A 24,721-nucleotide genomic window follows, 5' to 3' on the forward strand; every position below is an offset into this window, starting at 1 on the left:
CTATTTGTAGGAATCTGATTCCAGGTAAAAGAGACCTTTCAGTTGCTTGGGCCAACAAAGGTAGGGTAACATTTGGAATGGAGATGCAGGGATGGTGTTCCTCTGAATGCATTATAATTACAGTATACCTCTGTGTCATTTTTTTCACATTTTGAAATTCTCTGCTAAAATGCCACCTTTATTTATTTATTTTTAAAATTTTATTTATTAATTTTATTGTAAATTTCCATACAAATAGATCAATTTATAACAAAAAAAAATTTATTTAAGTCAAATCAAACCCCACCCCTGAGAAGGAGAGCTTAGCCAAAGAATTGCTTAGGGCTTTTTAATAAGGCAACAATAAACAAAAGAAAGGAAGAAATATATATAGGTAAATAAAAAATGGAGAAGGAAAATAAGTGCGGTAATAGTTATTTCTCTTATTCTAAAATAATATTGATTAGCTCCTGCCAGGTTTTGAAAAAATTCTGTACAGATCCCCTAACTGAGAATTTGATTTTTTCAAATTTCAAATAATATAAAACATCGGTTTCCCACTGACTTATCAGAGGAGAGTTAGGATTCTTCCAATTTAACAAAATAAGTCTGCGTGCCAAAAGTGTAGTGAATGCAATCACCGTTTGCTTGTCCTTCTCCACTTCAAGTCCGTCTGGAAGAACACTGAACACAGCTGTTAATGGGTTAGGAGGGATTGTGACCCCAAGGCTGTCTGAAAGGCACTTAAAAATTTTGGTCCAAAATGATGTTAGTTTGGTGCAGGCCCAAAACATGTGACCCAGTGAGACAGGAGCTTGGTTGCAGCTTTCGCAGGTTGGATCTTGCCCTGGAAACATTTTGGACAGTTTTAAGCGAGACAGATGTGCTCGATATATAATTTTTAGTTGAATAATTCAATGCTTTGTGCATATAGAGCTCGAGTGAATTCTCTGCTTTGCTTAAGATTTGCTTATTGATTAAGAGATCGTCTTCCCAATGTCCTCTTGGGTCTTTGAAAGTTACGGACTCTAATAAGATCTATATATATAATTCACTAAGCCAGGAGACAAGTAGCCGACCATGGAAAGCACGCCGGAAGGGGCGTGGAGACAAGTAGCCGACCATGGAAAGCACGCCGGTAGGGGCATGGATTATATAATTCACTAAGCCAGGAGACAAGTAGCCGACCATGCAAAGCACGCCGGAAGGGGCGTGGATTCACTAAACCGCCGACAAGTAAGACGCCAATGGCGCACGCAGGAAGGAGCCACGCCCACCAACTCTTAGACCATTGGATACGACGAAAAAAATCACAGTCACGCCCACCAACTCGGACGCGACGCCTCGAAAAACATGCCGTCATTTCTGTTTGTCTGTGCCACATTCCACTTGCAGCTCTGAGCTACGTTGACTTTTCATTAGTCAACCTCAGTGGAATCTTGGTTCACACAGAGCCAGCGCGAGAGACAGAGCCGCGCGCACACACACACACACACACACAACGCCAGAGAGAGACAGAAGCATACACAGGCAGCGCGTGAGAGAGAGCCACGCACACACACAGAGGCAGCACCACAGAGAGACAGAGGCACACACAGGCAGCGCAAGAGAGAGCCGCGCAATCCTTTAAAACTGAAGTTAAAACACAATGAAGGAAGCAGTCTTTAAAAATCAATAAGCCCTGTGCCTCTTTTTCATTAGCCTCTCACCTGCTTCAGGCCCTGCAACAGTCGAGACGCTCTCTCTGCAGCTGACCTTCTCTGTGCCTGACTCCACTACTGTCAGTCGCCTGATTAAAAATGGCCTTTTCAATGTGAGCTATGGACCCGCTATACCACAGTGTTTGCCAAACTCGGTCCTGGTGAACCCCTGTGGCTGCAGGGTTTTGTTCCAACCAGATTCCTAATCATTAATGCCAGTGAAACTCATCCGGGATAAGTCGGTTTTTCAAACGCAGCCGTGTAGCAGATTAGTCTAGCAAGATGTAATAATCCGAGATGAATGTGCGCCCTCGCGCTGAGTGAAAAGCCAATATATATTGAGTCTACAAAACATGATCACCAAGTCTTTGATAGGCTGCAACAAAATGATGAAAGAACGGGCGCATTTTTTTCACACAAGCTGAGTGAGTGGGTGTGTGTTAGTTAATTAGCAACTCGAAGGATTAAAAAACATTGAAAAAGCGTCGCGGATTGGTTTGCAGCGTGTAAAACAGTTTGTTTGTCGCGGATAATTTGCTATCCACACAGGGACGAACCGGAAAGCGAACCCACAATCTTCCACTGTCTCCTTACTGCAAAGCAGCCGTACTACTACACCGCCACAAGGCAGTTAAACAATGCACCGGGCCACATGTTCATTTTTTCCCCTGTGCTTAAAAGACATTAAAAAACTGTTTCTCAACTGTGACTCCCGAACAACTCAGTACGCAAAAAGCGGCCAGAATCACAAACAACAATCAAAACTCTACGTGACTCACAGGTAGTGATGGGCCGTTCTATACTAAGGTTTCGACACTGTGTCGAGCTTTCGAAGCACTGCAGATTTTAATACTTGATCGAATAATGACATCTGTGATTTAAGGATTTCACATTTTCTTTCTCAAATGTGCTTACCTATATCATGGCAAAGTACAGGGATAAACCTTGATTTTCTGTCTACTCCGTTTTAATTAAGACAGACCAAACAAAACATTTAAGGCTATTAAATGTGATCTCAAGAAAAGATCAGGGTTAATTATAACACTAATAACAGGAGCAATTATAATGATACAGTGCAAAAGTAAATACTAATTGAAAGAGCCGGGAATGCATGAGGTGAGGCGTCTTATTTTGTTTAACTCTTGCTATCGTATAGTGCATTCTGCCTGTCGGCATTAGTTATATTTATATTTTTTAGACATCAGACACTAGAAGCTACTGACGAACCCTTCTCTTCGTTGTCAGTCTGTAGCTATGAAAAAATAAAAGCAATACCACTTTTAACAGACGTCATTGAAGTGTATCATAAGTTTCTGTAACGTTAATGAAAATAGCCAGAAGGTGTCACGTGACAGGTGAGTGTCAAATGCTTCGAAGCTTCCATACGATTTCCGACACAATTGCTTCAAACGTGTTGATGCTTCTCAAGGCTTCACCCCGCCCATCACTACTCACAGGTTACTGAACGAGAAATCAGCAGACTAGCATGACGAATGGGGCGTAATGGGTGTCCTTCCCCTCTCCTCCGGATTTTTCAAATGTTAATTTTTTCCCTGTGCTTAAAAATCATTAAAAAAGCGGCCTGATTATGCGGCGTATGGTACGCCGCGGGTTCGCTAGTTTTATATAATGCGGAAATGGTGTTTAATTACTCGAAATTGAGCAGTATTTTTTCCAGCAGGGTGGAGGGTACGAGGTGAGGAAAATCGGGCAGTTTCTGTTTAACAAAATTTCTAATTTGAAGATTGTGAAAGAAATGTGTAGCTGGGAGGTTGAATTTGGAACGTAATTGTTCAAAAGATGCAAAAGTTGTCTATGTAAAGATCTCTGAGCATTTTAATCCCAAAACTTTTCCAGGTATTAAAAACTGTATATGTTTGCGAGGGTTGAAAGAGGTGGTTCTCTTGCAGAGATTTTCCATCTTAAAATGTTTTCTAAGTTGGTTCCATATTCTGAGTGAGTAAAGCACAATTGGGTTATTAGTATATTTGCGATAACTTGCATTTATTGGAGCGCAGAGCAAGGAGTATAAAGAAGTACTACAGGATTTTACTTCTATTGCGAGCCAAGCCTGTGTATGTTCATTTTTTTGTGTCCAGGTTTTTATGGCTTGCATGTTTGCTGCCCAGTAATAAAACTGAAAATTAGGTAAAGCCATGCCACCTTCTGCCTGAGGTCTTTGTAGGATTGCTCTTCAGATACGTGGGTGTTTTGAGTTCCAAATGAATGAGGTTATTGTTGAATCTAATTGCTTAAAAATGATTTATTGATATATATTGGAATGTTTTGAAATAAAAAAAAGAAGTTTAGGAAGGATATTCATCTTAACAACGTTAATTCTTCTGGCTAGAGTGAGATGAAGGGTTGACCATCTATGCAAGTCTTGCTTAATGTTTTCCATACAGACGGCAAAATTTTGTTGATAAAGAGCTTTATGTTTACTTGTGATATTTACCCCTAGGTATTTAAACTGATCTGCTATGGTAAAAGGTAGGGTGTCCAATCTAATATTATATGCTTGTGAATTCAATGGAAAGAGTATACTTTTATTCAGATTAATTCTGAGACCGGATATCTTTTGAAATTCTGTTAGTGCTGTTAGAACTGCAGACACAGTGTTTTCTGGGTCTTATATATATAAAACCATATAATCTGCATATAGAGAAATTTTCTGTTCCAGTCCTTCTCTGATAATCCCCTTTATCTGATAAGAATTTCGACAGTGAACCGCCAGTGGTTCAATGGCGATTGCAAACAGCAGTAGTGACAAGGGACATCTTTGTCTGGTACCACATTCTAGCTTTTGATCCATTGACACCTTTAGAATATACACTTTGAGCTTTCATCCACATTAACATTGCTGGCACACACCACAACTGCACACACTAGGAAGTGGCCCAACCCAGCCACTCAGGTCATACAGGCTAAACTAATAGTGCACTAAATATAATGTATTGCAGGCAACAAACTGACAGATATGTTCTTTCTTCCTGCACAAGACTGGAGAACCTGTTTGACTGAATTTATGCTAAAAGTCTGGCTATCATAAAATGTATTATTAATGGGCATTTGACAAATTTCTAAGCACATAACAAAAGGCTGATGTTGAATGGTGAATGTTGTCTGCCCCACGGGAAAAATGCATTTTTGGAATCTCTAATAATGAATTTTCAGGGTTTACTTCACTCATTTATCGTAAATGAACAATCATGAATACCTATCGGTAGTAGTCTTTCAATTACGTTTTGCCAGGGTTTCATTCCTAACTTTTTATAATCTGGCCAAGGTTTGTTTTCTTTTGATTCATTAGTTGTGTTGCCTTTTTGAGCATTGTTGCAATTTATGTTATTGTTTTATTTCTTAGTGAGTATTGTCTTGTTTATTCATTATTTTCTTGTATTGTATTATGTTGATTGCATATGTATTAATTCTTATTCTTATAGGCCTTTTCCTCTGTATTTTGCATCTATTGTAAGTGGTGAGAAAGAGTTGAGAGATCTTACAACTTTGCTCACATCGTTTAGCTCACCTCTTTTTTGGACTTTGTTCTGATTCAAGAAGTTTGTATGTGTACTTGTGTTTTGATCCCTTTTGCAGGTGATTTCTTGGATCTTCTTATTTGGTTCATCTCTCCTTTTCATTGTTGTTTTTGCTGACTTTAGAAACTTACTTGTAGAGTCTTTAAAGATAAATTGAGCTTGAGTTTGGGAGCAGAGCTCACTTTGTGCTTTTGAGGCCCACCATATTTGTTCTTAGGCCTTGAGGGTCTAGTTTCGGAGGTAGACTATTTTGGAGTTTTCTGAAGGCCTGCAACTGCTGTTCTATCTTCTAAAGAGCACCCAACAACACACACACACACACACACACACATATATATATATATTTATATATATATATATATCCATCCATCCATCCATTTTCTAACCCGCTGAATCCGAACACAGGGTCACGGGGGTCTGCTGGAGCCAATCCCAGCCAACACAGGGCACAAGGCAGGAAACAATCCTGGGCAGGGTGCCAACCCACCGCAGGACACACACAAACACACCCACACACCAAGCACACACTAAGGCCAATTTAGAATCGCCAATCCACCTAACCTGCATGTCTTTGGACTGTGGGAGGAAACCGGAGCGCCCGGAGGAAACCCACGCAGACACAGGGAGAACATGCAAACTCCACGCAGGGAGGACCCGGGAAGCGAACCCAGGTCCCCAGATCATCCAACTGCGAGGCAGCAGCGCTACCCACTGCGCCACCGTGCCGCCCCATATATATATATATATATATATATATATATATATATATATATATATAACTGAAAAAAGCACAAAAAGGGCTTTACCATTAGAGCCACATATGATGTCCTTCCCTCTCCAACAAACTTGTATCTTTGGTTTGGAGAGGATCCGGCCTGTCTCCAGTGTGCTGCCCCAGCAACTCTTAAACACATCTTGTTGGGTTGCAAGACGAGCCTTACCCATGGCAGATACACCTGGCGCCACAACCAAGTGTTGAGGAGCTTGGCAGCTGCACTGGAAATTAAGAGGGTAACCACCAACGCCATACCCTTGGAGGCTGAGACTGCCTCTCGGCAACAAATATCTTTTGTCCGTGAGGGGGAGAAGCAGCCGGCCAAAAGAGTGTCTCCAGTCTCATGTCCACTGAATGCAGCCCGGGACTGGGAAATGCAAGTAGATCTAAATCAAAGACTCACATTCCCACCTGAAATCGCAATAACAAACCTGCGGCCAGACCTGGTCCTTTGGTCTAAATCCCCATTCAACGTGTGTTCACTGTGGAGCTGACAGTCCCATGGGAGGAAGCCATCGATGAGGCATTCAAAAGGAAAAAGCTGCGATATACAAACTTGGCAGATGAAGCTGAGGACCGGGGATGGAAAGTGTCTGTGCATCCAGTGGAGGTGGGCTGCAGGGGTTTCGTAGCTAGTTCCACAACGAGGCTACTGAAGGAGGTAGGAATTAGTGGGCAGGCTCAGCGTAAGATAATAAAGGAGCTGGCAGATACTGCCATAAGAACCAGCCATTAGTTGTGGCTGAAGCGGAATGAGACCATATGGACTGCTCATGGAGCCTCCAGCGCAGTACACACCCAGGTCTGATCACCCTCGGGCGAGGGTGTATTGTGATAAAGGCTGAAACACCCAATGACTCCGGGGCATACAACTGATGATGTGTCGTACTGGAGGCAGTAACACTGCCAGATGAAAATCCATGAGGACATCTATAATCCTACCTAAGAAATCAATGCTGTCCTAATTACAAAAGGATTAAAACACCTAGTCCTAGTAGACATACATACATCCATCCATCCATTTTCCAACCTGCTGAATCCAAACACAGGGTCATGGGGATCTGCTGGAGCCAATCCCAGCCAACACAGGGCACAAGGCAGGAACTCAATCCCGGGCAGGGTGCCAACCCACTACAGACATACATACATATATATATATATATACAGTAACTGAAAAAACACAAGAAGGGCAACCAAAAATATATGCAACAATAGCTTGTAGAAAAAAATGTTAAACAAAAGCAGTATTTGGTTCTCCTATGTGATTGGAAATGTTATCACTCCCTCCATGTTTGTGTACCCTTTTCTTATGGTGAGCTTGACTGCACTAATGACATAATGAAACATGTGCCTAGCACAAACAATAGTCTTTTTTAAGGCCTTTGATTGTCCTTGTAGTGATAATGGATAATAGACTAAAGCTGCATGGCAAAACCAAGAGGTTAAACATAATCGAAGCATAAATTTATTTTTGTTTATTATCTAGCTGTAAATCAGTTACGCAGCAAGCATTATGTAAACTGAAAAGCACACTAGCTAATGCTGCTGCGTTTTGAATCCTTAACGCTGTTGTTGTGTTTGTGAAATTTAGGAACATTTCTATATGGGTTTTCTGTATATACTAAATTAGAGGGTAATTGGCTCCAGTCTTCCATAAAGTTTTATTGTTAATACTTGTATAAAACAGTTTAACTTCCACTCATGACCTTCATGGATTTATGAGATAAAAAAATATAGTGCAAATATTGTTGAAAGCATTCACAGTTGTTACAATGGCATCAATAAAGTCCACACAAGCAAAAAAAAAGAGCCACATTGTACACAGGATGATACACATCCCTGAACAGAGCATCAGTCTGCTAATACAGCGGAATGGCAGGCTTCCCACACAGGACTATAGAATGTGCTTTTTGAATAAGAACAATGGTACGTGAGAGAGCAGTGGTGAATTGCAAATGCCTTTGTGAAAGTGTGGTTTATTTGAAATGAGTGTGAGTTAGTACAGATATGTTAGTTGTTACTTTATGGGAATTGAATCCCTCAGGTCATTCTCCTGTGGTTATTTTTGAAATAATTAACATATTCATTATTTGATTAGAGATCTTTTTTGTCACATACTGTATACTGTGAGAGCATAATAAAATTCTTTTGCCACAATTGTGGGAATGGAGGCAGGGATGTACACAGTAAGACAATATGATGACGATATATAAATAAATACAGTAAATATAAATAAGAGTAGCAGAAGTTAAATAAATACAGTAAATAAAAAAGAGTAGCAGAAGATAAATAAATACAGTAAAGAGTAAAATCTAAAAAGTAGATGGCTATACATATGTAACATACCGTACAATTACACATAAATCACCTGGTAGGTACAGTATAGGGCAGGTAAGAACAGGTTGCTGAGAGTTCAGTGATCTTATGGCCTGGGAGAAGAAGCTGTCCCTGAAGTGGGTGGAGTGAGTGGTGAGGCTCTGGTAGTTCTTTCTAAAAGGCAAAAGTGAAAACACTTTGGTGGCTGTTATGAGAGATTCAGCACTCCTCTGACATCTGGTTGAGTAGATGGTATAAAGCTGTGAAAGGTCAGCACAATGACTTTAGAAGCTGAATGAACCGTCTTTTGGTGGAGTTTGAGATTGTGGCAAGTTATCTTACTAAAATGCACCGTCATACATCTGGTAAGGATACTTTCAATAGTGCAGTAGTAGAAGTCCACTAGTGTTTTTGTTTTCATCCCAAAGCTCAGGAAATGGAGCCTTTACCAAGCCCTTTTGAGGATGCAGGTGCTTTTGATTGACCGCAAAATGCAGTCAGTGATCTGGGGCCTCATGCATAACGCTGTGCGTAGAATTCAGACTAAAACATGGCGTAAGGACAAAAGCGGAAATGTTTGTACGGACAAAAAAATCCAGATGCATAAATCTGTGCGTTTGCCAGCTTCCACGTTCTTCTGCTCCATAAATCCTGGTCAGCGTGAAAAGTAACTCACGTGCAAGCACCTGCTGCCACTCCCAAACTCCTCCCAGAATTACACCTCTTTGAATATGCAAATCAATATAAATAGCCTTTAAGCTTTGCGTTCTGTGAAAAGGCAATGGCAAAAGCACAGGGAAAATAGAAGAATTTCAGCGAATACCAAGTGGAGGCAAGGAAAAACGTACTATTTTTTGGTTTAAACAGTGGTATAAACAATAAAAGAAAGTTGATCGAGTGACATAGAGTGTCGGAGAAACTCAAAAGCTCAAGTTCACAAAGTCGCACAGTGCCCGAAATAAAAAAGAAGCTGTCAGATATCAAAGTCGCCATGAAAAGGCGAGTCATAGCTCACTGTCTGAGTGTCATATAAAAGCTTATTAGGGTAAAGAGAAAAAAAAATAGGCACACAGTGGAAAAAAGCACGAAATGTCAACTTTAATCTCAAAATTTCCACTTTAATCACGTAGTTTATTTTGTCATTAAAGTAGAACATCACAAACTTCATCTTAAAATCGTTTAATTTACTAGTTTCTCAAATCCCATCGTTAATATGCTTTGTTTTGTATTTGATCTTCTATGTGCTCTATGTGTGTGAATCACTAGTGCTTCTTAAACGGGCTTTCTCTTCCTCCAACTGGACACAGAATCCATTAAATTTGCGATATTACAGTTCTCTGAATAATTAAAATACTGAGATGTATACATGATATTATTTTAATGATGATAGGAGTTAAAGCATGTTATTAAACATGGGAAGATGGTGGCGCAGTGATTATTCATGCCTCACGTAAGATGCTTGCTGCACCATGCGCGACCTTTGATGAAATAATTTATTGCAGCAGTTCTGTCTCTTTCAGACGTACTATTCCGCAATTCCTGTCCATACTTTTCTTTCTCTAAATACCCAATCGCCACACAATCAGCTCTTTAATAGACATTAAGCCATCTGTAAGCTTAGAACGATGATTCTTCAAAACTTTTAAGGAACATTGAAATATCTTCGTAGTACATGTTTAATTATTATATCTCTTTCCTTCCATTGTCGTGCCAGCCCCAGCAAGAATACAGCGCGAGGCAGGAACAATCCGTGAACGGAGCACCAGCTCCTTGCTAGCGCGCGACACCGTGTCCTCACATATTTAATTATTAACAATATAGATTATTTAAATGAAGTTAAAGTTTTATCTGTATAATATAATAAACATATTTTGCTGCATTTCATCTTCCATCCATCCATTTTCCAACCCGTTGAATCCGAACACAGGGTCACGGGGGTCTGCTGGAGCCAATCCCAGCCAACACAGGGCACAAGGCAGGAAACAATCCCGGGCAGGGTGCCAACCCACCACAGGACACACACAAACACACCCACACACCAAGCACACACTAGGGCCAATTTAGAAACACCAATCCACCTAACCTGCATGTCTTTGGACTGTGGGAGGAAACCGGAGCGCCCGGAGGAAACCCACGCAGACACGGGGAGAACATGCAAACTCCACGCAGGGAGGACCCAGGAAGCGAACCCAGGTCCCCAGATCACCCAACTGTGAGGCAGCAGCGCTACCCACTGCGCCACCATGCCGCTGCATTTCATCTTAAAAATGATTATCAAATGTAAATAGGCGCTGTGAGGTGATTGTACTAATAAGTACAAACAGTTCTACAAGAAGCATTTGATGGACTGATTGTGTGCATTTATAGTTCTTGGGATGAAACTGTTTCTGAACCGCGAGGTCAGTACAGGAAAGGCTATGAAGTGTTTGTCGCATGAGAGCAGTTCAACAGACAGCATGGCTGAGGCAACGTGTGCTTGATGCTGTACTGTATATCGATAATTCTCTTTCCGATCAGCTGCTGTAGAGCTGTGATTCCCTACTAAGGTACAGTGATATAAATACTCCGAGTGGTGCAGTGAGAGTAATATGGAAAAAGATGATCTGCTGTGGCAACCCCTAATGGGAGCAGCTGAAAGAAAAAGAAGAAGAAGGTGCAGTGAGAGTAACAACGCTAAAGCAGCTATGGTATTTAGAATAGTATGACCATTCTGTGGACCATTACATTGTTACAGGTTAATTACAATCAGATGCATTAAACTAATAAACAATATGCAGTTAATTTCAGTGTATTTATAAAGCCACGTCAGGGATGTGGATCTAAAAAAGAAAGGGAAACCACACTGGAACAGTAGCACTGCTTTGACGCTGGGTGACACCAGTTTGCAAAACCGAGCGGAGAACATGGGTACGCGAGGAGTGGAGTGGAGCATTATTGCCTTTGTTTTTTCTGAAGTCAACCATCACATTCTTTGTTTTGTTGACATTCAGGGAGAAATTGTTGTCATGGCATCTTACAGTCATGTCTTTTTCCTACTTTCTTGTTGGCAGCCTCATCATTGTTGCTGATGAATCTAATCACAGTGTGAACCTGTTGATGCTATTACACTCATATTTGCTACAACATCATAGGTGAATAGACTGTATAGTAGTTTATAGTTAAATGCTGATGTTGGTGAAAAGTGTAGAGGAGTTCTTGCTGCCAATCCTCTCCGACTGGGTCCTGTTTGTCAGGATGTCAAACACACAGTCACAGATGGAGGTGCTCGTATCAAGTTCTCTTAGCTTCAGCACCAAGCTGGAGGACATAGTAGTGTTAAAAGCAGAACTACTGTCAATGACCAGCATTGTGGCATACAGTAGGTGTTTTTCCTTTCTAGTTTTCTCATAGCAGCGTGTAGGTCAAGGAAGTCAGCAACTTCCAATGATCTGTTATGCTGCTATGCAAACTGTAGCAGATCCATGGTAGCAGAGATGTTGTCAAGTGGTTAATTTGGATCATGACCAGTTTCTTCTGACACTTCATCACCACAGAGATTAAAGTGATGATCATTCTTGCAGGAAATGGCAGATATCATTGGCACAGTCACAACTGTGCTTTTCATCAAACACTGCAGCACCATAAACAAAGACAGGGATAAGCAGACAATGATTTAGCAAAAATAAATTGTTAGCAAAGCTTCCTTGTGGTTTCAGAGTTGTGGATGCAAATCCGGGCAACATTTACATACAGCTTATATGCGTTTCCCATGTCCACTTTTCTGTAAGTGCTCCAGTTTTCCCCAACATCACAAACCATACAGGCTATGCTGACTAAATGTTATTGTTACGTCACAGCCAGGGTTAATTCCCTGGCTTTTGTTTACTTTCAGTTTTATTGTCATTTTTTAAAACATTATTGTTTTAAGTTTTAGCTTTATTTCTATTAATTTTATTATATGTTAATTATGTACTATGTGTTTAAATATGTGGCCATTCCATGTACTTTGGGAGTGGAACCCCATTGAGCAAGTCCACCTTGAGGTCACAACTGCTTGGTCCTCCTTCTAACTTTATAAGTCAGGCAGAAAGAAAACCCAACAGATGAACATTAAGTAAGAATTAGACTGCACAGGAAATACTCGTTTTTCTTTTGTATTTTTTTTGTTATTGAATTTATTTGCTTCTGTCTTTGGATTCTGCTCATTGAATTGTTTTTTTGGACAGGTTGCCCCAGATTGCCTGTTTTGGCACATCCTTTTTTCTCTTTAAGAGCATTTTTTTGTTTTTCTGCTCTATTTTTCTTAATAAGCTCTCTTTTTATAAATATGTTATGTTATAAATACGTTATAAATATATACATTTTTTTTTGTTTACAGGTCAGAGTTTTCATTGTCTCTCTTCTTTGTAAGAAATCATTTGTGAATTTTGGGACTTAATTGCATTTTTGAACATTTAAAACAAGCTCTTCATCTTTAGTTCTATAAAGGCTGCAGCCTGCAGGTAGTCGTTTGGGGACTTGCTGCTTTGGGGGGTGAGCTTCTGCTGGGCAGAGCAGTGAATGTTCTGGCCTGCTTTTGTTACCTTTTTTGGAGGTCTCACACATTTTTGTTATGGTGGAAGTCCTAATCATAACAGTCACTAGGTGCACGAGTGTGTCCTGTAACGCACTGGCAAGCTATCCAGGTTTGCATCCTGCTGGGCCGATGGTTTTTTTAACCCTGTGTCAGGCTTGTTCAGAAAATGAATGAATAAATGAACACATGCATGCTTTTACTGAACATTATGAAAAAAGAATAAAATACGTGTGCCGTTTTAGGTATGAAAATACTTAGATTTTAGGGGATCATTTACTTTTAACAAGTGTTTTTGTGTAAATTTATATGTGTATAATACAGAGAAGATTTAGCACAATTGTTGATTGAAGCAGACAAAGATCAAGAAAGAAAAAAAAATCACTTCCAAAAACTAGGTATAGGGCTATGAAAATGAGGAAGCCATTTGAATGAGTAAGCAAGGTCCTTACATTTACAGAAAGGGGCTTTTAGAAAAAAAGCTTTATGCGCGTGAATGACCCATTACTACACAATTTTCCACCTGAACTCCCTGTTAGAATTAGGCTAGGGCTCCATCTTTAGCCACTCTTTTTGGCTTTAATTAGCCCTTGGCCCCTTCTGTCAGTGTCTATTACTTTGTAATATTAATCAGGTGGCAAACACCTGATGGAAAGAGAAAGAGGAATGAAAATAGAAGTTTCGACTAAGCCTTTCCACTGAGCATTGTGCTCAAGTGCCTTGACAAAATCTGCTAGTCAAGCTCGTGTTGTGTTCTAGAGATTTTTTTTATCTTTTGTCTGTTTTTTATATTCACTTTTGTGTCTTTTCCAATGTCATTGCTTGTTCTTGTTGGCCCATATTTTTATGACTATCTTCCTGTTTCCCGACTATTTTTTGGATCAAGAAAGTACTCTAAACAACGACTGTTTTACTATTTTCTTCATGTCTGTTTTGAAGTCTGTTGCCCAGATCTGAACGCAAACCATTATTTATGCAGCCAGCTGCCCTTCTCAGTCCTTCTTGACATCTGCTTGCCCTCGATACACACTTGAGGTGGGGAATTATCACACTCTTTTATTAATGTCTTCACAATAGATCACTGAGTAATCCATTAATTTATTTTGAAACACTAAAACATCTAGCTACTTTAACCCTATCAAACGTTGTCACCTTTTTATGGCAAAGCCACTGTGCAACCCTTTACTTCATTCTCAGCTATACGTGACTGGAAGTTGTGCCATTGCATATTTACATATTGTGGTATTCCATATCAGCTTCATTCATTGTTTCAGCACTGCTTTCAGTTCATATTATTAAGAATACAAGGTCACATCCCAAACACCAATTTACAGTATGAACCAACATGAATCATGTTTAGTGGTCATATTATTGAAATATGTATTGTCTTAAATGGGACTGCACCATATTAAAATAAGATTGCAAGCTTGATATTCTAAACTGATTAATTCTGTGACCCTCAATGAATCACTTAGCCTGCCAAAATTAATTTCAAAGACATAGTGAATCAATTTTATCATAACAGCAAAGCCTATGGGGTGTCACTGTATACAAAAGAAAATAATGTGCAAGAGAATGGTGATGTGTTGCATGTTGATTAACACATGCAAGTAAGAATTTCTCTGTACTATGTGAAACTTTTGTTTAATCAAATATTATTTTATGTTTTATTGGAATCGTTTTATGCTGTTAAATATGAACTTTTAAGTTTTGAAGGTAATGTTTACTGTAGGAAATAGGTAAATGAATTGCTGGGATTGATGAGATGGCTTGTGGGGTGATATCCTGCCAAATGATACTGTTACATTTCAGCCAGGTTTCCTCTCTGGTTGAGGTTCAGTTTCTTGTTTTATGTTCTTTTTGTTTATTTTTTGTGTTATTTATTAACCAGTAATGGGGCACTGCACCATAACGTGCAGTGAATACACTTGACTTAAGCATTCATAGTTTTCCTACTCTTTCTCTGTACGTTTAGCTTTTGTTTGCTCAGAGGTTGATGTGCTTGCTGCTGCCTGCGCAGCTTTTCTTTTCTCCACTCTAGCAGCCCGCTTCTTCTCTTCTTTTGTCGGCATCTTTTTGCATTAAAACTGATTAAGTCAATGTTTGTGTTGCAATTACTTAGTACGTTTTCCTTAACTTTTCACTTAAGCTGGCACTTAAGTCTTCAATCTGCCTCAGGAATGATTTAAGATATGAAGAGGTAGGGGAAGTGACGGCGAAGGTGGTAGGGATGAAATTGGCGCCCATAACGCATGTGCCGCATGGCCGTCCTGCTGGCTGCTGCCGAGAGTTGATTCTACAGTGAAAGAAAATAAAAATAAAAAGAGGAATAACTTTGGAGGTCAATCATCACCCCGATAGTAGACATCACGTAGTATTTGTGTACCAAATTTCAGGTCAATAGTTCAAGTGGTTTGCGAGTCTACAGGTGATTTAAAATCCTGGACAGACAAATGGATAGCCATGGTAGTGTATTATATAAGAATATGTCAGCGTTACTTTTTTGAAGTACATTATAAAGATTTAGACAAGAGCAGACCTTTCAGCCCAACAAAGCTCATCAGTTCTACCCACTTAATTCCTTCAAAATAACATCAAGTTGAGTTTTGAAGGATCTTGAAGACCTCCTGTCTACCACACCACACTACTTGATAACTTATTCCATGTTAATTACCTGCTGTGTTCTCTATGTTTTGTGGGTGCTCACCAAAGAGTCAGGGTCACCTGCCCATCACAATAAGAGACAGGCCTCAGCCATATAAAGGGGGAGGGGGGGCACCTATAGTTCCTTGTGGTTCATCTGAATGAACGGTGAGTTGTTGTGGTTTTTCAGTGCTTTGTATTTTTCACTAGCTTGCTTGATCTTTTGACAACACTTTGCATTCTTGTTTTGAGATTTTGTTTGTATTGGATGGCCTTATTGTTTTAGGCGACTCCTTTTTGAATTTTGTACACCAGCATAACTTCATTCTTGTTGAAGACCATTTTTTTAAATAAATCTTTTATTTTATAAAGTTCCTGTGTTTGCCCTTATATCCAGCCAGGGTTTGATGGTAAATACTTCTCTAGTTTGATGGGTGTAACTGCAGCCTGCAGTAGGTATGATGTAGGGCACATCACATAGACAGTCACAATGCCTCTGAGTCAGATAACTCTCCCACAACTCTAATCTTAACCATAGTGTAGCTGGCCATTCAGTGGGTATTTCATGACTGACATTGTGGGAATTTAGTGATTATGTGACTGACTTCGTAGATTTTGCAGGCTACAATTACACTCTATTGGCTATAGTGGGCATTTTTGTTTTAATGACTTACATGCTTTGGGTCTCCAAGTTATTACAGATACTGGTTGACCAATGCAATACCAGGATTTTACATCATACTTCATTGTCTTCCTCTACCCACACAGTCACTGTACCAGTTGCAGCAAGGCAAAGAAATTTCCTAAAAGAAATTGTGTAACCATTATGATTATTAAAGTTTTAACTTTTAATATAAGTTAATTGAACATTGGTTAATTGTTAATAACTATGATTACTTCCATTTTAATATCTCATACTTGGGCATTAAAGGATGCCATTTTTTCTAAATGGAGGGGTTCTGTGTTGTAATATAGCCTTGTTTATCAGGGCTTGGCAGATTTGTGATGCATTGTATGCTGCTTGGACATGCAGGGAAGAATTTAACCATACAATTACCACTACTACTATATTATTATTATTATTATTATTATTTCTAGATTAAAGTTATAAAGTAAATCAACATCATTAAACTTATGAAGGGAATAGGTTCAGGGCTGTTATTTTAAAATAAATTCTTCAATAACATACTAACACAGTTGGAAACTTGTTAAGGGCAGATTTCATGCAAATGTTAGAAAGATTTTCTTCACACAAAGAACCACAGACACATGGAATAAATTACCAAGTAGTGTGGTATTTTGGAGAATCTAGGTGAACAGTATGGATGAACCTGTTTGGATGAATGGCCTCTTCTTATCACAATTATTCAAATGTTCTAATGTCACGGCAAAAGGCAAGTGTTTGCAGAAACAGTTTCAGAAAAATAAGGGTGATTTTAATAGGATGAACTTTTCCCACTCCTTAACTAACACACTTGAGGTCCTGTTATATGAGACGCACTTTACAAAGGATTGACCCTTCATTGTTAAAACAAACTATAGAACACAATCATTTCTTAATAGACGAGGTTGTTCTGTGGAATAGCGAAGACACCTCATGAATTCTTGCCAGGATGTATGCAAGCAGTTTTGGAGGCTAAACAGGAGTTACTTGCTAGGTCATAGGTGAGTCTAATACAATGGAAAATGCTATTTATAAACTATTTCTTGAAAATTAAAAAGTGAAAGGCAACAGTAACAAAAAAATATGTCCTATATAGTTGAGGATTATTACAGTTTATTGGGTTTTAAGTGAGGATAAAATTAAAAGACATAGTCATGGGTGTCTCCTAATCAGGGTTGGGGGGTCTGGGGTTCAAGGGGGAACATGTCCCCATCCCCTCAAGAAAGCCAAGTGATATTTTTTCAGCTTTTCTGAATATGGATTGGAATTACTGTGGAAAATGTATCAATTATAGTTTTCAACTTTTACTTTGCATTGTGGGCTTTTACTACTTACCTGTACACCAATCCTTCTTTATGTCTATTTGTAATCACTTTACTCAAATGTTTTTCTGTTATATTTGCATCTGAAATACACTATCCACATTGAAACTCCCTATTTTGAATCTGCATACAAAACAAAATTAAAAAGCATGCGTGCAAGCCAGCGAAAGATTTACTTTGCCCACCTATCCAGAAAAGTTAAAGAGCATACCGCAGGCAGATGTGTCTCAGAGCTATATTTTGTGATCTTACTGTTTAAAAGTGTCATGTTTTTAATTTTACTCTATTATTTTTGCACCATTATGAAAGAAAAGTATTTTTAAAAAAGTGAAGTAGAAGAATGTGACTGCCTCTCCACCATCCCCTCCTCTCACCACTTTAACACAGTTCAGTTTTTCAATTGGTATGTAACCATTTTTTCAAAGTTTTATTTTGCTAAGCATTTTATCCATTCATTATGTGTTTTAAATGTTCATTTATATAACAGTACATGCCGATACCAGTGTAGATGAAACCAGTTTGCCAAAGGATATAAAATTGTTGTGTTTACTTTTGTAGTGCAACATACTCAATGTTAAGCCTGTGAAGAGTTGGACAAGTACGTAATTCAGTGGTTCTCAAACTGGGGGGGAAGTAACAAAAAAGGGGGAAATAGGGAAATATAAAACTTGTAGCGGTGTATCGGCAGCAAAAAATATAGGAATAAATTTTATTAGGGTTTCAAAAAACGTTAGGGGGGCGCAATTAAAACTGTTAATGAAAACTCTGGTCGCAAATACTTAAAGTAGAGAAACACTGACATAATTGGTGTTTTAGATGCTTTATATTATGCCAAAATTCATGATGAACTGTAATACACTTTCTGTTTGTGTTTTATTCATTTGGCCAATAATTTTAATTTTCACTTGTGAGGGATGGCCGGCCATATATTCCGGCCAATACCTCCAAGCCGCCAGATGGAGCCCTCCCGGAAGCATGGAAGTTCCCTGAATTCCAGCAGGACCTCATGGATACCATGGGGACCACCAGGAGACGCTGTAGGGAGGCTCAGGGAATACTACATGCCCTATAACCCGGAAGTGTGTCCTGGTCACATAGACAAAAGGAACGACGTGCTTCCGGGATGAAGAGTGGTTTTTATCTGACCCAGAAGTGCTAAGAAATCACATGGACAGGGGTTCAGGAGCACTTCCGGGTCATGGACTATAAAAGGCTAGGAGATTCCCCAGATGAGTGAGCTGAGTTGGGAGGCAGGGTGGCTAAGCGTCTGGGAGTGGAGGATTGAGTATTGTTTATTGTGGATTTATTGAATATTGTGGAGAGGAGGGTGCTTTGTGCACTTATTTATAATAATAAATATTATTATTGGACTTTTATCTGGTGTCTGACGTCTGGTCTGAGGGTTCAAGGGGTCGATAGTGCCCCTATTGTCACACACTGTACTACTGGGTGCTTGTTTTGAATGAACATCTCTATGGATGTTTTCTGTTCTTGTGGCACTAGATAGATAGTGATGGAAACCTGGGTGTCAGTGAACCCCAAACCCCTAAACACGATCACACCAAGAGTATCGAGTTCAAATAATGAAAGGTTTTATTAACCACACCTCCACAAAGTAACACAAGCATACAAATATACAGGTTCTATTGGGAGTCATGCCAGCTTTTCCACCTCGTTGACCGCAGTTTCTATGTTGCTTAGGACTGAAAGAAGCAACTGTAGTGGCTCCATTAATGTCGTAAGCTTTTCACCATTTGATCGGCTCTCCAGGGTTTTCTGACGGTTGTCGGCAAGGACTTCAGGTATATTCGTCGACAATAATTAAGTCGGAAGTGATGGCAACATCCGGTTGAGTCTCTGTCAGTGCTACTGTCGGGGAGAATGGCTGTCGATGATGGTGGACAGGACTGATTTGTCTTGGAGATATAAATTTGTTGCCGGGAGTGGAACATTCATCCTGCTCTGTCCAATTGCCTCTAAGAGAAAATGGAGAGATACTCACCAATTATGCCAAATCGAGCTGAGCCCCGAACAGTCCAAAAATCAGTTTATATAATCATTTCTTATCATTCTGACCTCGCTCGAAACAGCTTATTCACTGCTTATTCTAACTCCCTTCTGCAGCTGGCCACCGGTATTTTTACTTTCTATTATTCATCTTTATTTTTCTGCTTCGCTTATTTTTTGGTCGGCCTTGAGCTTGCAGATGTTCCCCCTCTTCCACTCTTGGGCTGTCTTATCTTATCATTCCCTCTTCCTTGGTCCTCAAGCTAACAAGATATATTGGTGGCTAGAGCTAAGCTTTAATTAAAAAAGAAATATGGCATGCGCCTTTATTTAACCATTCGTTTAGCAGGCCTGACTTGCATTAATATTTGCACTAAGGTTAATGCTTATACGTTTTTCTATATTTATTTATGCTAATACATGAATGAAATAATTTCTTATTTTCCATATCTTTTGCTTTATTGCGGGTTGGTTGGGCTTTCATTCGGCTCTGGTGGTTGAACATTCCAGTAGTCATTACGGTTTTCCCAACCTTCCCTGGGAGGTTCCATGTGGCTCTCCTCGTCATATAGGGTCCCAAGATTTAGGCAGCTAGATTGGCTCAAGTGGGTTATAATACGAGTTAACAGCCGCGTTTTTAGCGCTGAGAAGGCAGGAGTTAGAAAAATAATTAAAATATTTTTCCGGCGACTTAAAAGCAGTAGCGACACATATCTCTGAACCCGATCCTTTGTCATAACTGTTGCTGATGACAGTCCCGTGTTTAACACTAGAATTACCAGAGCCTACAAAAACAACTCGTAGATCCGGCCCACCTTAAATCGCTTCTTAAAACCTTTCTCACCTCTCCGCCAGCATCTTTTGTCATCTAAATGTACTGATAAAGACAAGCTGCCAGCAGCCGGCTATTCCATCCCCCCAACGACTTAGAACGTAAACGAGCTTTTCCCAGCTGGGAGTGAAGTGGAGTTTTAGAGTAGAAATAATAGATTGTTATTTGAAACACACGAATTTCATATGTGTTGCATTTCTACAGTAATCTGTGTAAACACATTGTTAAAACAGAAACAGAAACATTTGCTATTCTAGTAGCAAATGACAAAATGTAGGCATAAACTATATAATGTATGAAACCTGAAGTCCAAATATCAAAGAAACACTTTCACAAAAGGTACAAAAAAAAAGCCACCGCCAAAAAAACCCGCCTTAGTGTGAGACATTGATACATGCTTCTGTGGCGCAACAGTATCAGTCGCTGCCTGGGAATCAGAAGGTCATGAGTTCAATCCTGCACAACTCCCTCTTGAGAAGTGTTCTTATTTTCACTACTTTAGAATAAAAAGATACATTTGATTTCAGTCTGTAACAGCCGGTGTAATTTATGATATTTGTAAAGGTTAGCTTTATTTTTTTAAAATTCATTTTTCATTGTCTCAGTCGCGTTCAGGATCCATCCCTACCGCCCCCCACCTGACACTGCTGTTTTCACATAAAGACACGCTATAGTTCTGCAGTGTATCACGATACATACGACCGCGTGTTTTTTTCCCCCAATATTGCCAGTCCCCACGTGTTGCTGTATGCTGTTTCTTTTATACTCCAGGACATGCAGAGGAAAGCATAGTAAAGAGCAGTAACTTCAGTGCTATATGCAATCATCAGACACTCCCCATCTGATGCTGTTTTCACATAAAGACACGCTAAAGCTCTGCAGTGTACTTGTGACTGCATTGTCGTACCAATGCTTGCGAACTGAAGTGTCTGCATGCACTTTTCGTGGCATTATACGTGTATTTTTTGAGCATGCCCATGTAGCTCAAACACAGGAACATATGTTGATGTAAAAGTATAACAAAACAAGTGCACTTTTATTCAAGACTATAACCGAAGAAAAAAGAAAGCAAGTTACAGTAGGCGGTTGATATGACAGCTTGCGTGGTGGAATGCTAAGAACTGCTGATTTCCATTCTGTGCTATATAACTGTTAACATTTGAATCTGATTGCATATAGCGCTGTCTTATTTAGTGTCCACAAGAACTTGCAGGTGGCCAGTTGCTGAGTGCTACAACACACATTTTAAAAAAAGAAAGAGACAAATATATGTGACGTTTTGAAGAAATCATTTTATGACGCGAATAGTACCAATCAGAAAACATCGTAATGCAATATTATTTGAAAACGAACAGCTGCAGATCGGGTGTGAAGTTATACTGGCGCTGTTTGAGTCAGATCAGAAGCTGAATAAGCTGAAAAAGCTCCTGTTCTGACTCTAAGTAAAAAAGCATGAATTAATCAACAGAAATAACCGCGATTGACATTTTAAAGTTAACGATTTACAGTGCCTACCAATTTATAAATTCAATGTCCGTTTGAGGAAAAAAAACACTTCAAAGCTGGGAATCGAACTCGCGTCTCTGTGGCACAGTAAGGCAGCAGTGCTCCAAGTCAGCAAACCGTAGCGTTAAGCCACGGAAGCTGTTGTATCATCCTTGAACCTTTTGTAAAAGTGTTTATTTGATGTTTGGGCTTCAGGCTTCGCAGATTCTATAGTTTATGCCTACATTTTGTAACATTTATTACTAAAATATGAAAAAGTTTCTGTTTTAGCAATGTGTTTACACAGATTACTGTAGAAACGGAACACGCATGAAATGCATGTATTCCAAATAGCGATCTATTATTTCTATTCTAAAACTCCAGCAGTTCAGTCACTCCCAGATAATCAAATAAGGCACAAGCTGGGAAAACTTAGTGAGCGTTCTGCGGCGGTGGGGGATGGAATAGCTCGCTGCTCCTCTTAATCGGCACATTTAGAAGACAAAAGAGAGGTGAGAACGGTTTTAAGGTGGGCCGGATCTACGAGTTTTTTCGTAGACTCTGGTAATTCTAGTGTTAATATGGCCGGGGCTCCACGGGTCATATAGCTGCCCTGTCCTCCAGCAGGTAAGTCCACAGATGAATGGCATCTTCCAGTGTCTGGCCCTTTGGGATTGTTCCACTCTTTTTCCCTGATTTTCTCCCCATCTCAACAAGTAAACATTCACAGAAAAGAAGTGCAAAATATTGTGTAAGGGTGTTCCTGTCAGAATAATGTTTAAAATAAAACAGGTTTTCTGCCAACCAGATGGCCAGAAAATCCTGCCGACTATGCCAATTGTGATGGAAACCAGGGTGTCAGCGAACCCAAAACCCCTAAACGTGATCACACCAAGAGTCTCGAGTTCAAATAATGGAAGGTTTTATTTATATTTTATTAACCACACCTCCACAAAGTAACACAAGCACAAAATATACAGGTATCTCTTTCCATAATTCACCTCTCTTCTTCTTACCACCGCACTGCCCTCGTCCACTCAAGTGTTGCTCTATGTCTTCCCAGCTCCGACTCGCCTGGATAAGTGAGTGTGATCCCTTTTATTATGGTCCTTGAATTACTTTCAGGTCACATGGAAGTCTCATAAATTGGGGAGAACATCTCCCTACAGCGCCCCTTTGCAGCACTCATGGTACCCATCAGGGCTGGATTGCTGGACTATATCTCCCAGCATTCCCTGCTTGTTCCCAATTGGCTGTCTGTCCACTTGTTCTGGCAATCTCTTTCGGGTCTGGTTTCTCTCTATCTTTCTGGGTCGGGATGCATATCTGCTTTCGAGGCGCCTCCCGTCCGGGTAAGGAACCATCCTCTCTTCTGGCTGCTATGCTGGTCCAGCCCATGTGGTATCTACACACTGTAAGACATTGAATTTAGGATTTCATAACTGTGACATGTGAATCACCTACTTTATTCATGCCCCACTCATTTCAATCAACCAGGACTTAAGTTTTTCATTTAAAAGATTTTTTTTTGATTGGGTAGGTTTATAATCATGAGGATCGAAGTGGGGCAGGGATGTGTGTTGGGGAGTGGATTGCTGTGAGCAACTGTACTGTCAGTGAAAATGTGGACTTTTCCTGTTATTGGGTATTTTTCTTTCACAAATGCTAAGGCTCCTTTACAAGCAGGGCCCAAGAAGGCACACCAAGTCACCCTGATGGTAGATCTAGTCAAGTATATCATCATCTTCTCTATTCTCTATACAACCTCACAATTTTAGAATCTGCTTGTTTATTGGAATATATAGTAATATCACTAACTGAAGTGCTTATTGTAAAAATGCCTTTTAAAATCAAGAACTTAGATCTAATTTGGGAAAGCTTTATAATATTGCAGTTAATAAGTTACTTATTAGTTCTACTAGTTTCTATGAACATTTCTTAAGTTTGTGGTTAGCAGAACATTTGTCTCCCCCTGCAAAATTTTCTGCGGATACCCATGGGCACATTACATTGAAAAAAGTAACATGATAGTTTCTGCCTTACTGACTGCTGTTTTAAGCTCAATGGCTAAATAAAACCTTCCATTACAGTAATACTATATATACATGGCATACCATTGTTCTCCCCGTGTCTGCGTGGGTTTCCTCCGGGTGCTCCGGTTTCCTCCCACAGTCCAAAGACATGCAGGTTAGGTGGATTGGCGATTCTAAATTGGCCCTAGTGTATGCTTGGTGTGTGGGTGTGTTTGTGTGTGTCCTGCGGTGGGTTGGCACCCTGCCCGGGATTGGTTCCTGCCTTGTGCCCTGTGTTGGCTGGGATTGGCTCCAGCAGACCCCCGTGACCCTGTGTTCGGATTCAGAGGGCTGGAAAATGGATGGATGGATGACAGATTAAGAAGCTGGGAGTGAGATACTGTAAAGAGATTTGTGACAAATAGAATAATGCAGACTGACTAGACAAAGGGAGGTTAGGAATTCAGCCATCTTGCTTCTTTGTTACCGGAGTTCCCCTATAGAGTGTATTTCACTTGGCTGCAATCCAGCCTCAGCGTGACCTATTTATATTACAGACAGTGGCATCCCCCTTCATTATGCTGTGAACCATTGCGTGGAAGCATCTTTTTCCAGTCAGATGTACATTTGGTCATATTTCCAAAAGGTGCTTGTGCCAAGCTAAACCAGGAGACTATATGTGCTGTACACACAGCTGTGTTATACACTGCTTAACTCAGTTTGCTCCAAACACATTCTGGGCATAGTGCCATAGGGCCAGGCGTTAGATCCTCACCCGTCACATTGGCTATGGTGCAATTTATATACCCTTCTCTAAGAGCCAATGAAAACACACTGTGCCCTGTGGCATCCTTGTATCTCCAAGAAAGGGCATGCTGTTTCAGACAAATACCTG

This window comes from Erpetoichthys calabaricus, chromosome 14 (genome assembly GCF_900747795.2).
Source record: "Erpetoichthys calabaricus chromosome 14, fErpCal1.3, whole genome shotgun sequence".
Taxonomy (NCBI): domain Eukaryota; kingdom Metazoa; phylum Chordata; class Cladistia; order Polypteriformes; family Polypteridae; genus Erpetoichthys; species Erpetoichthys calabaricus.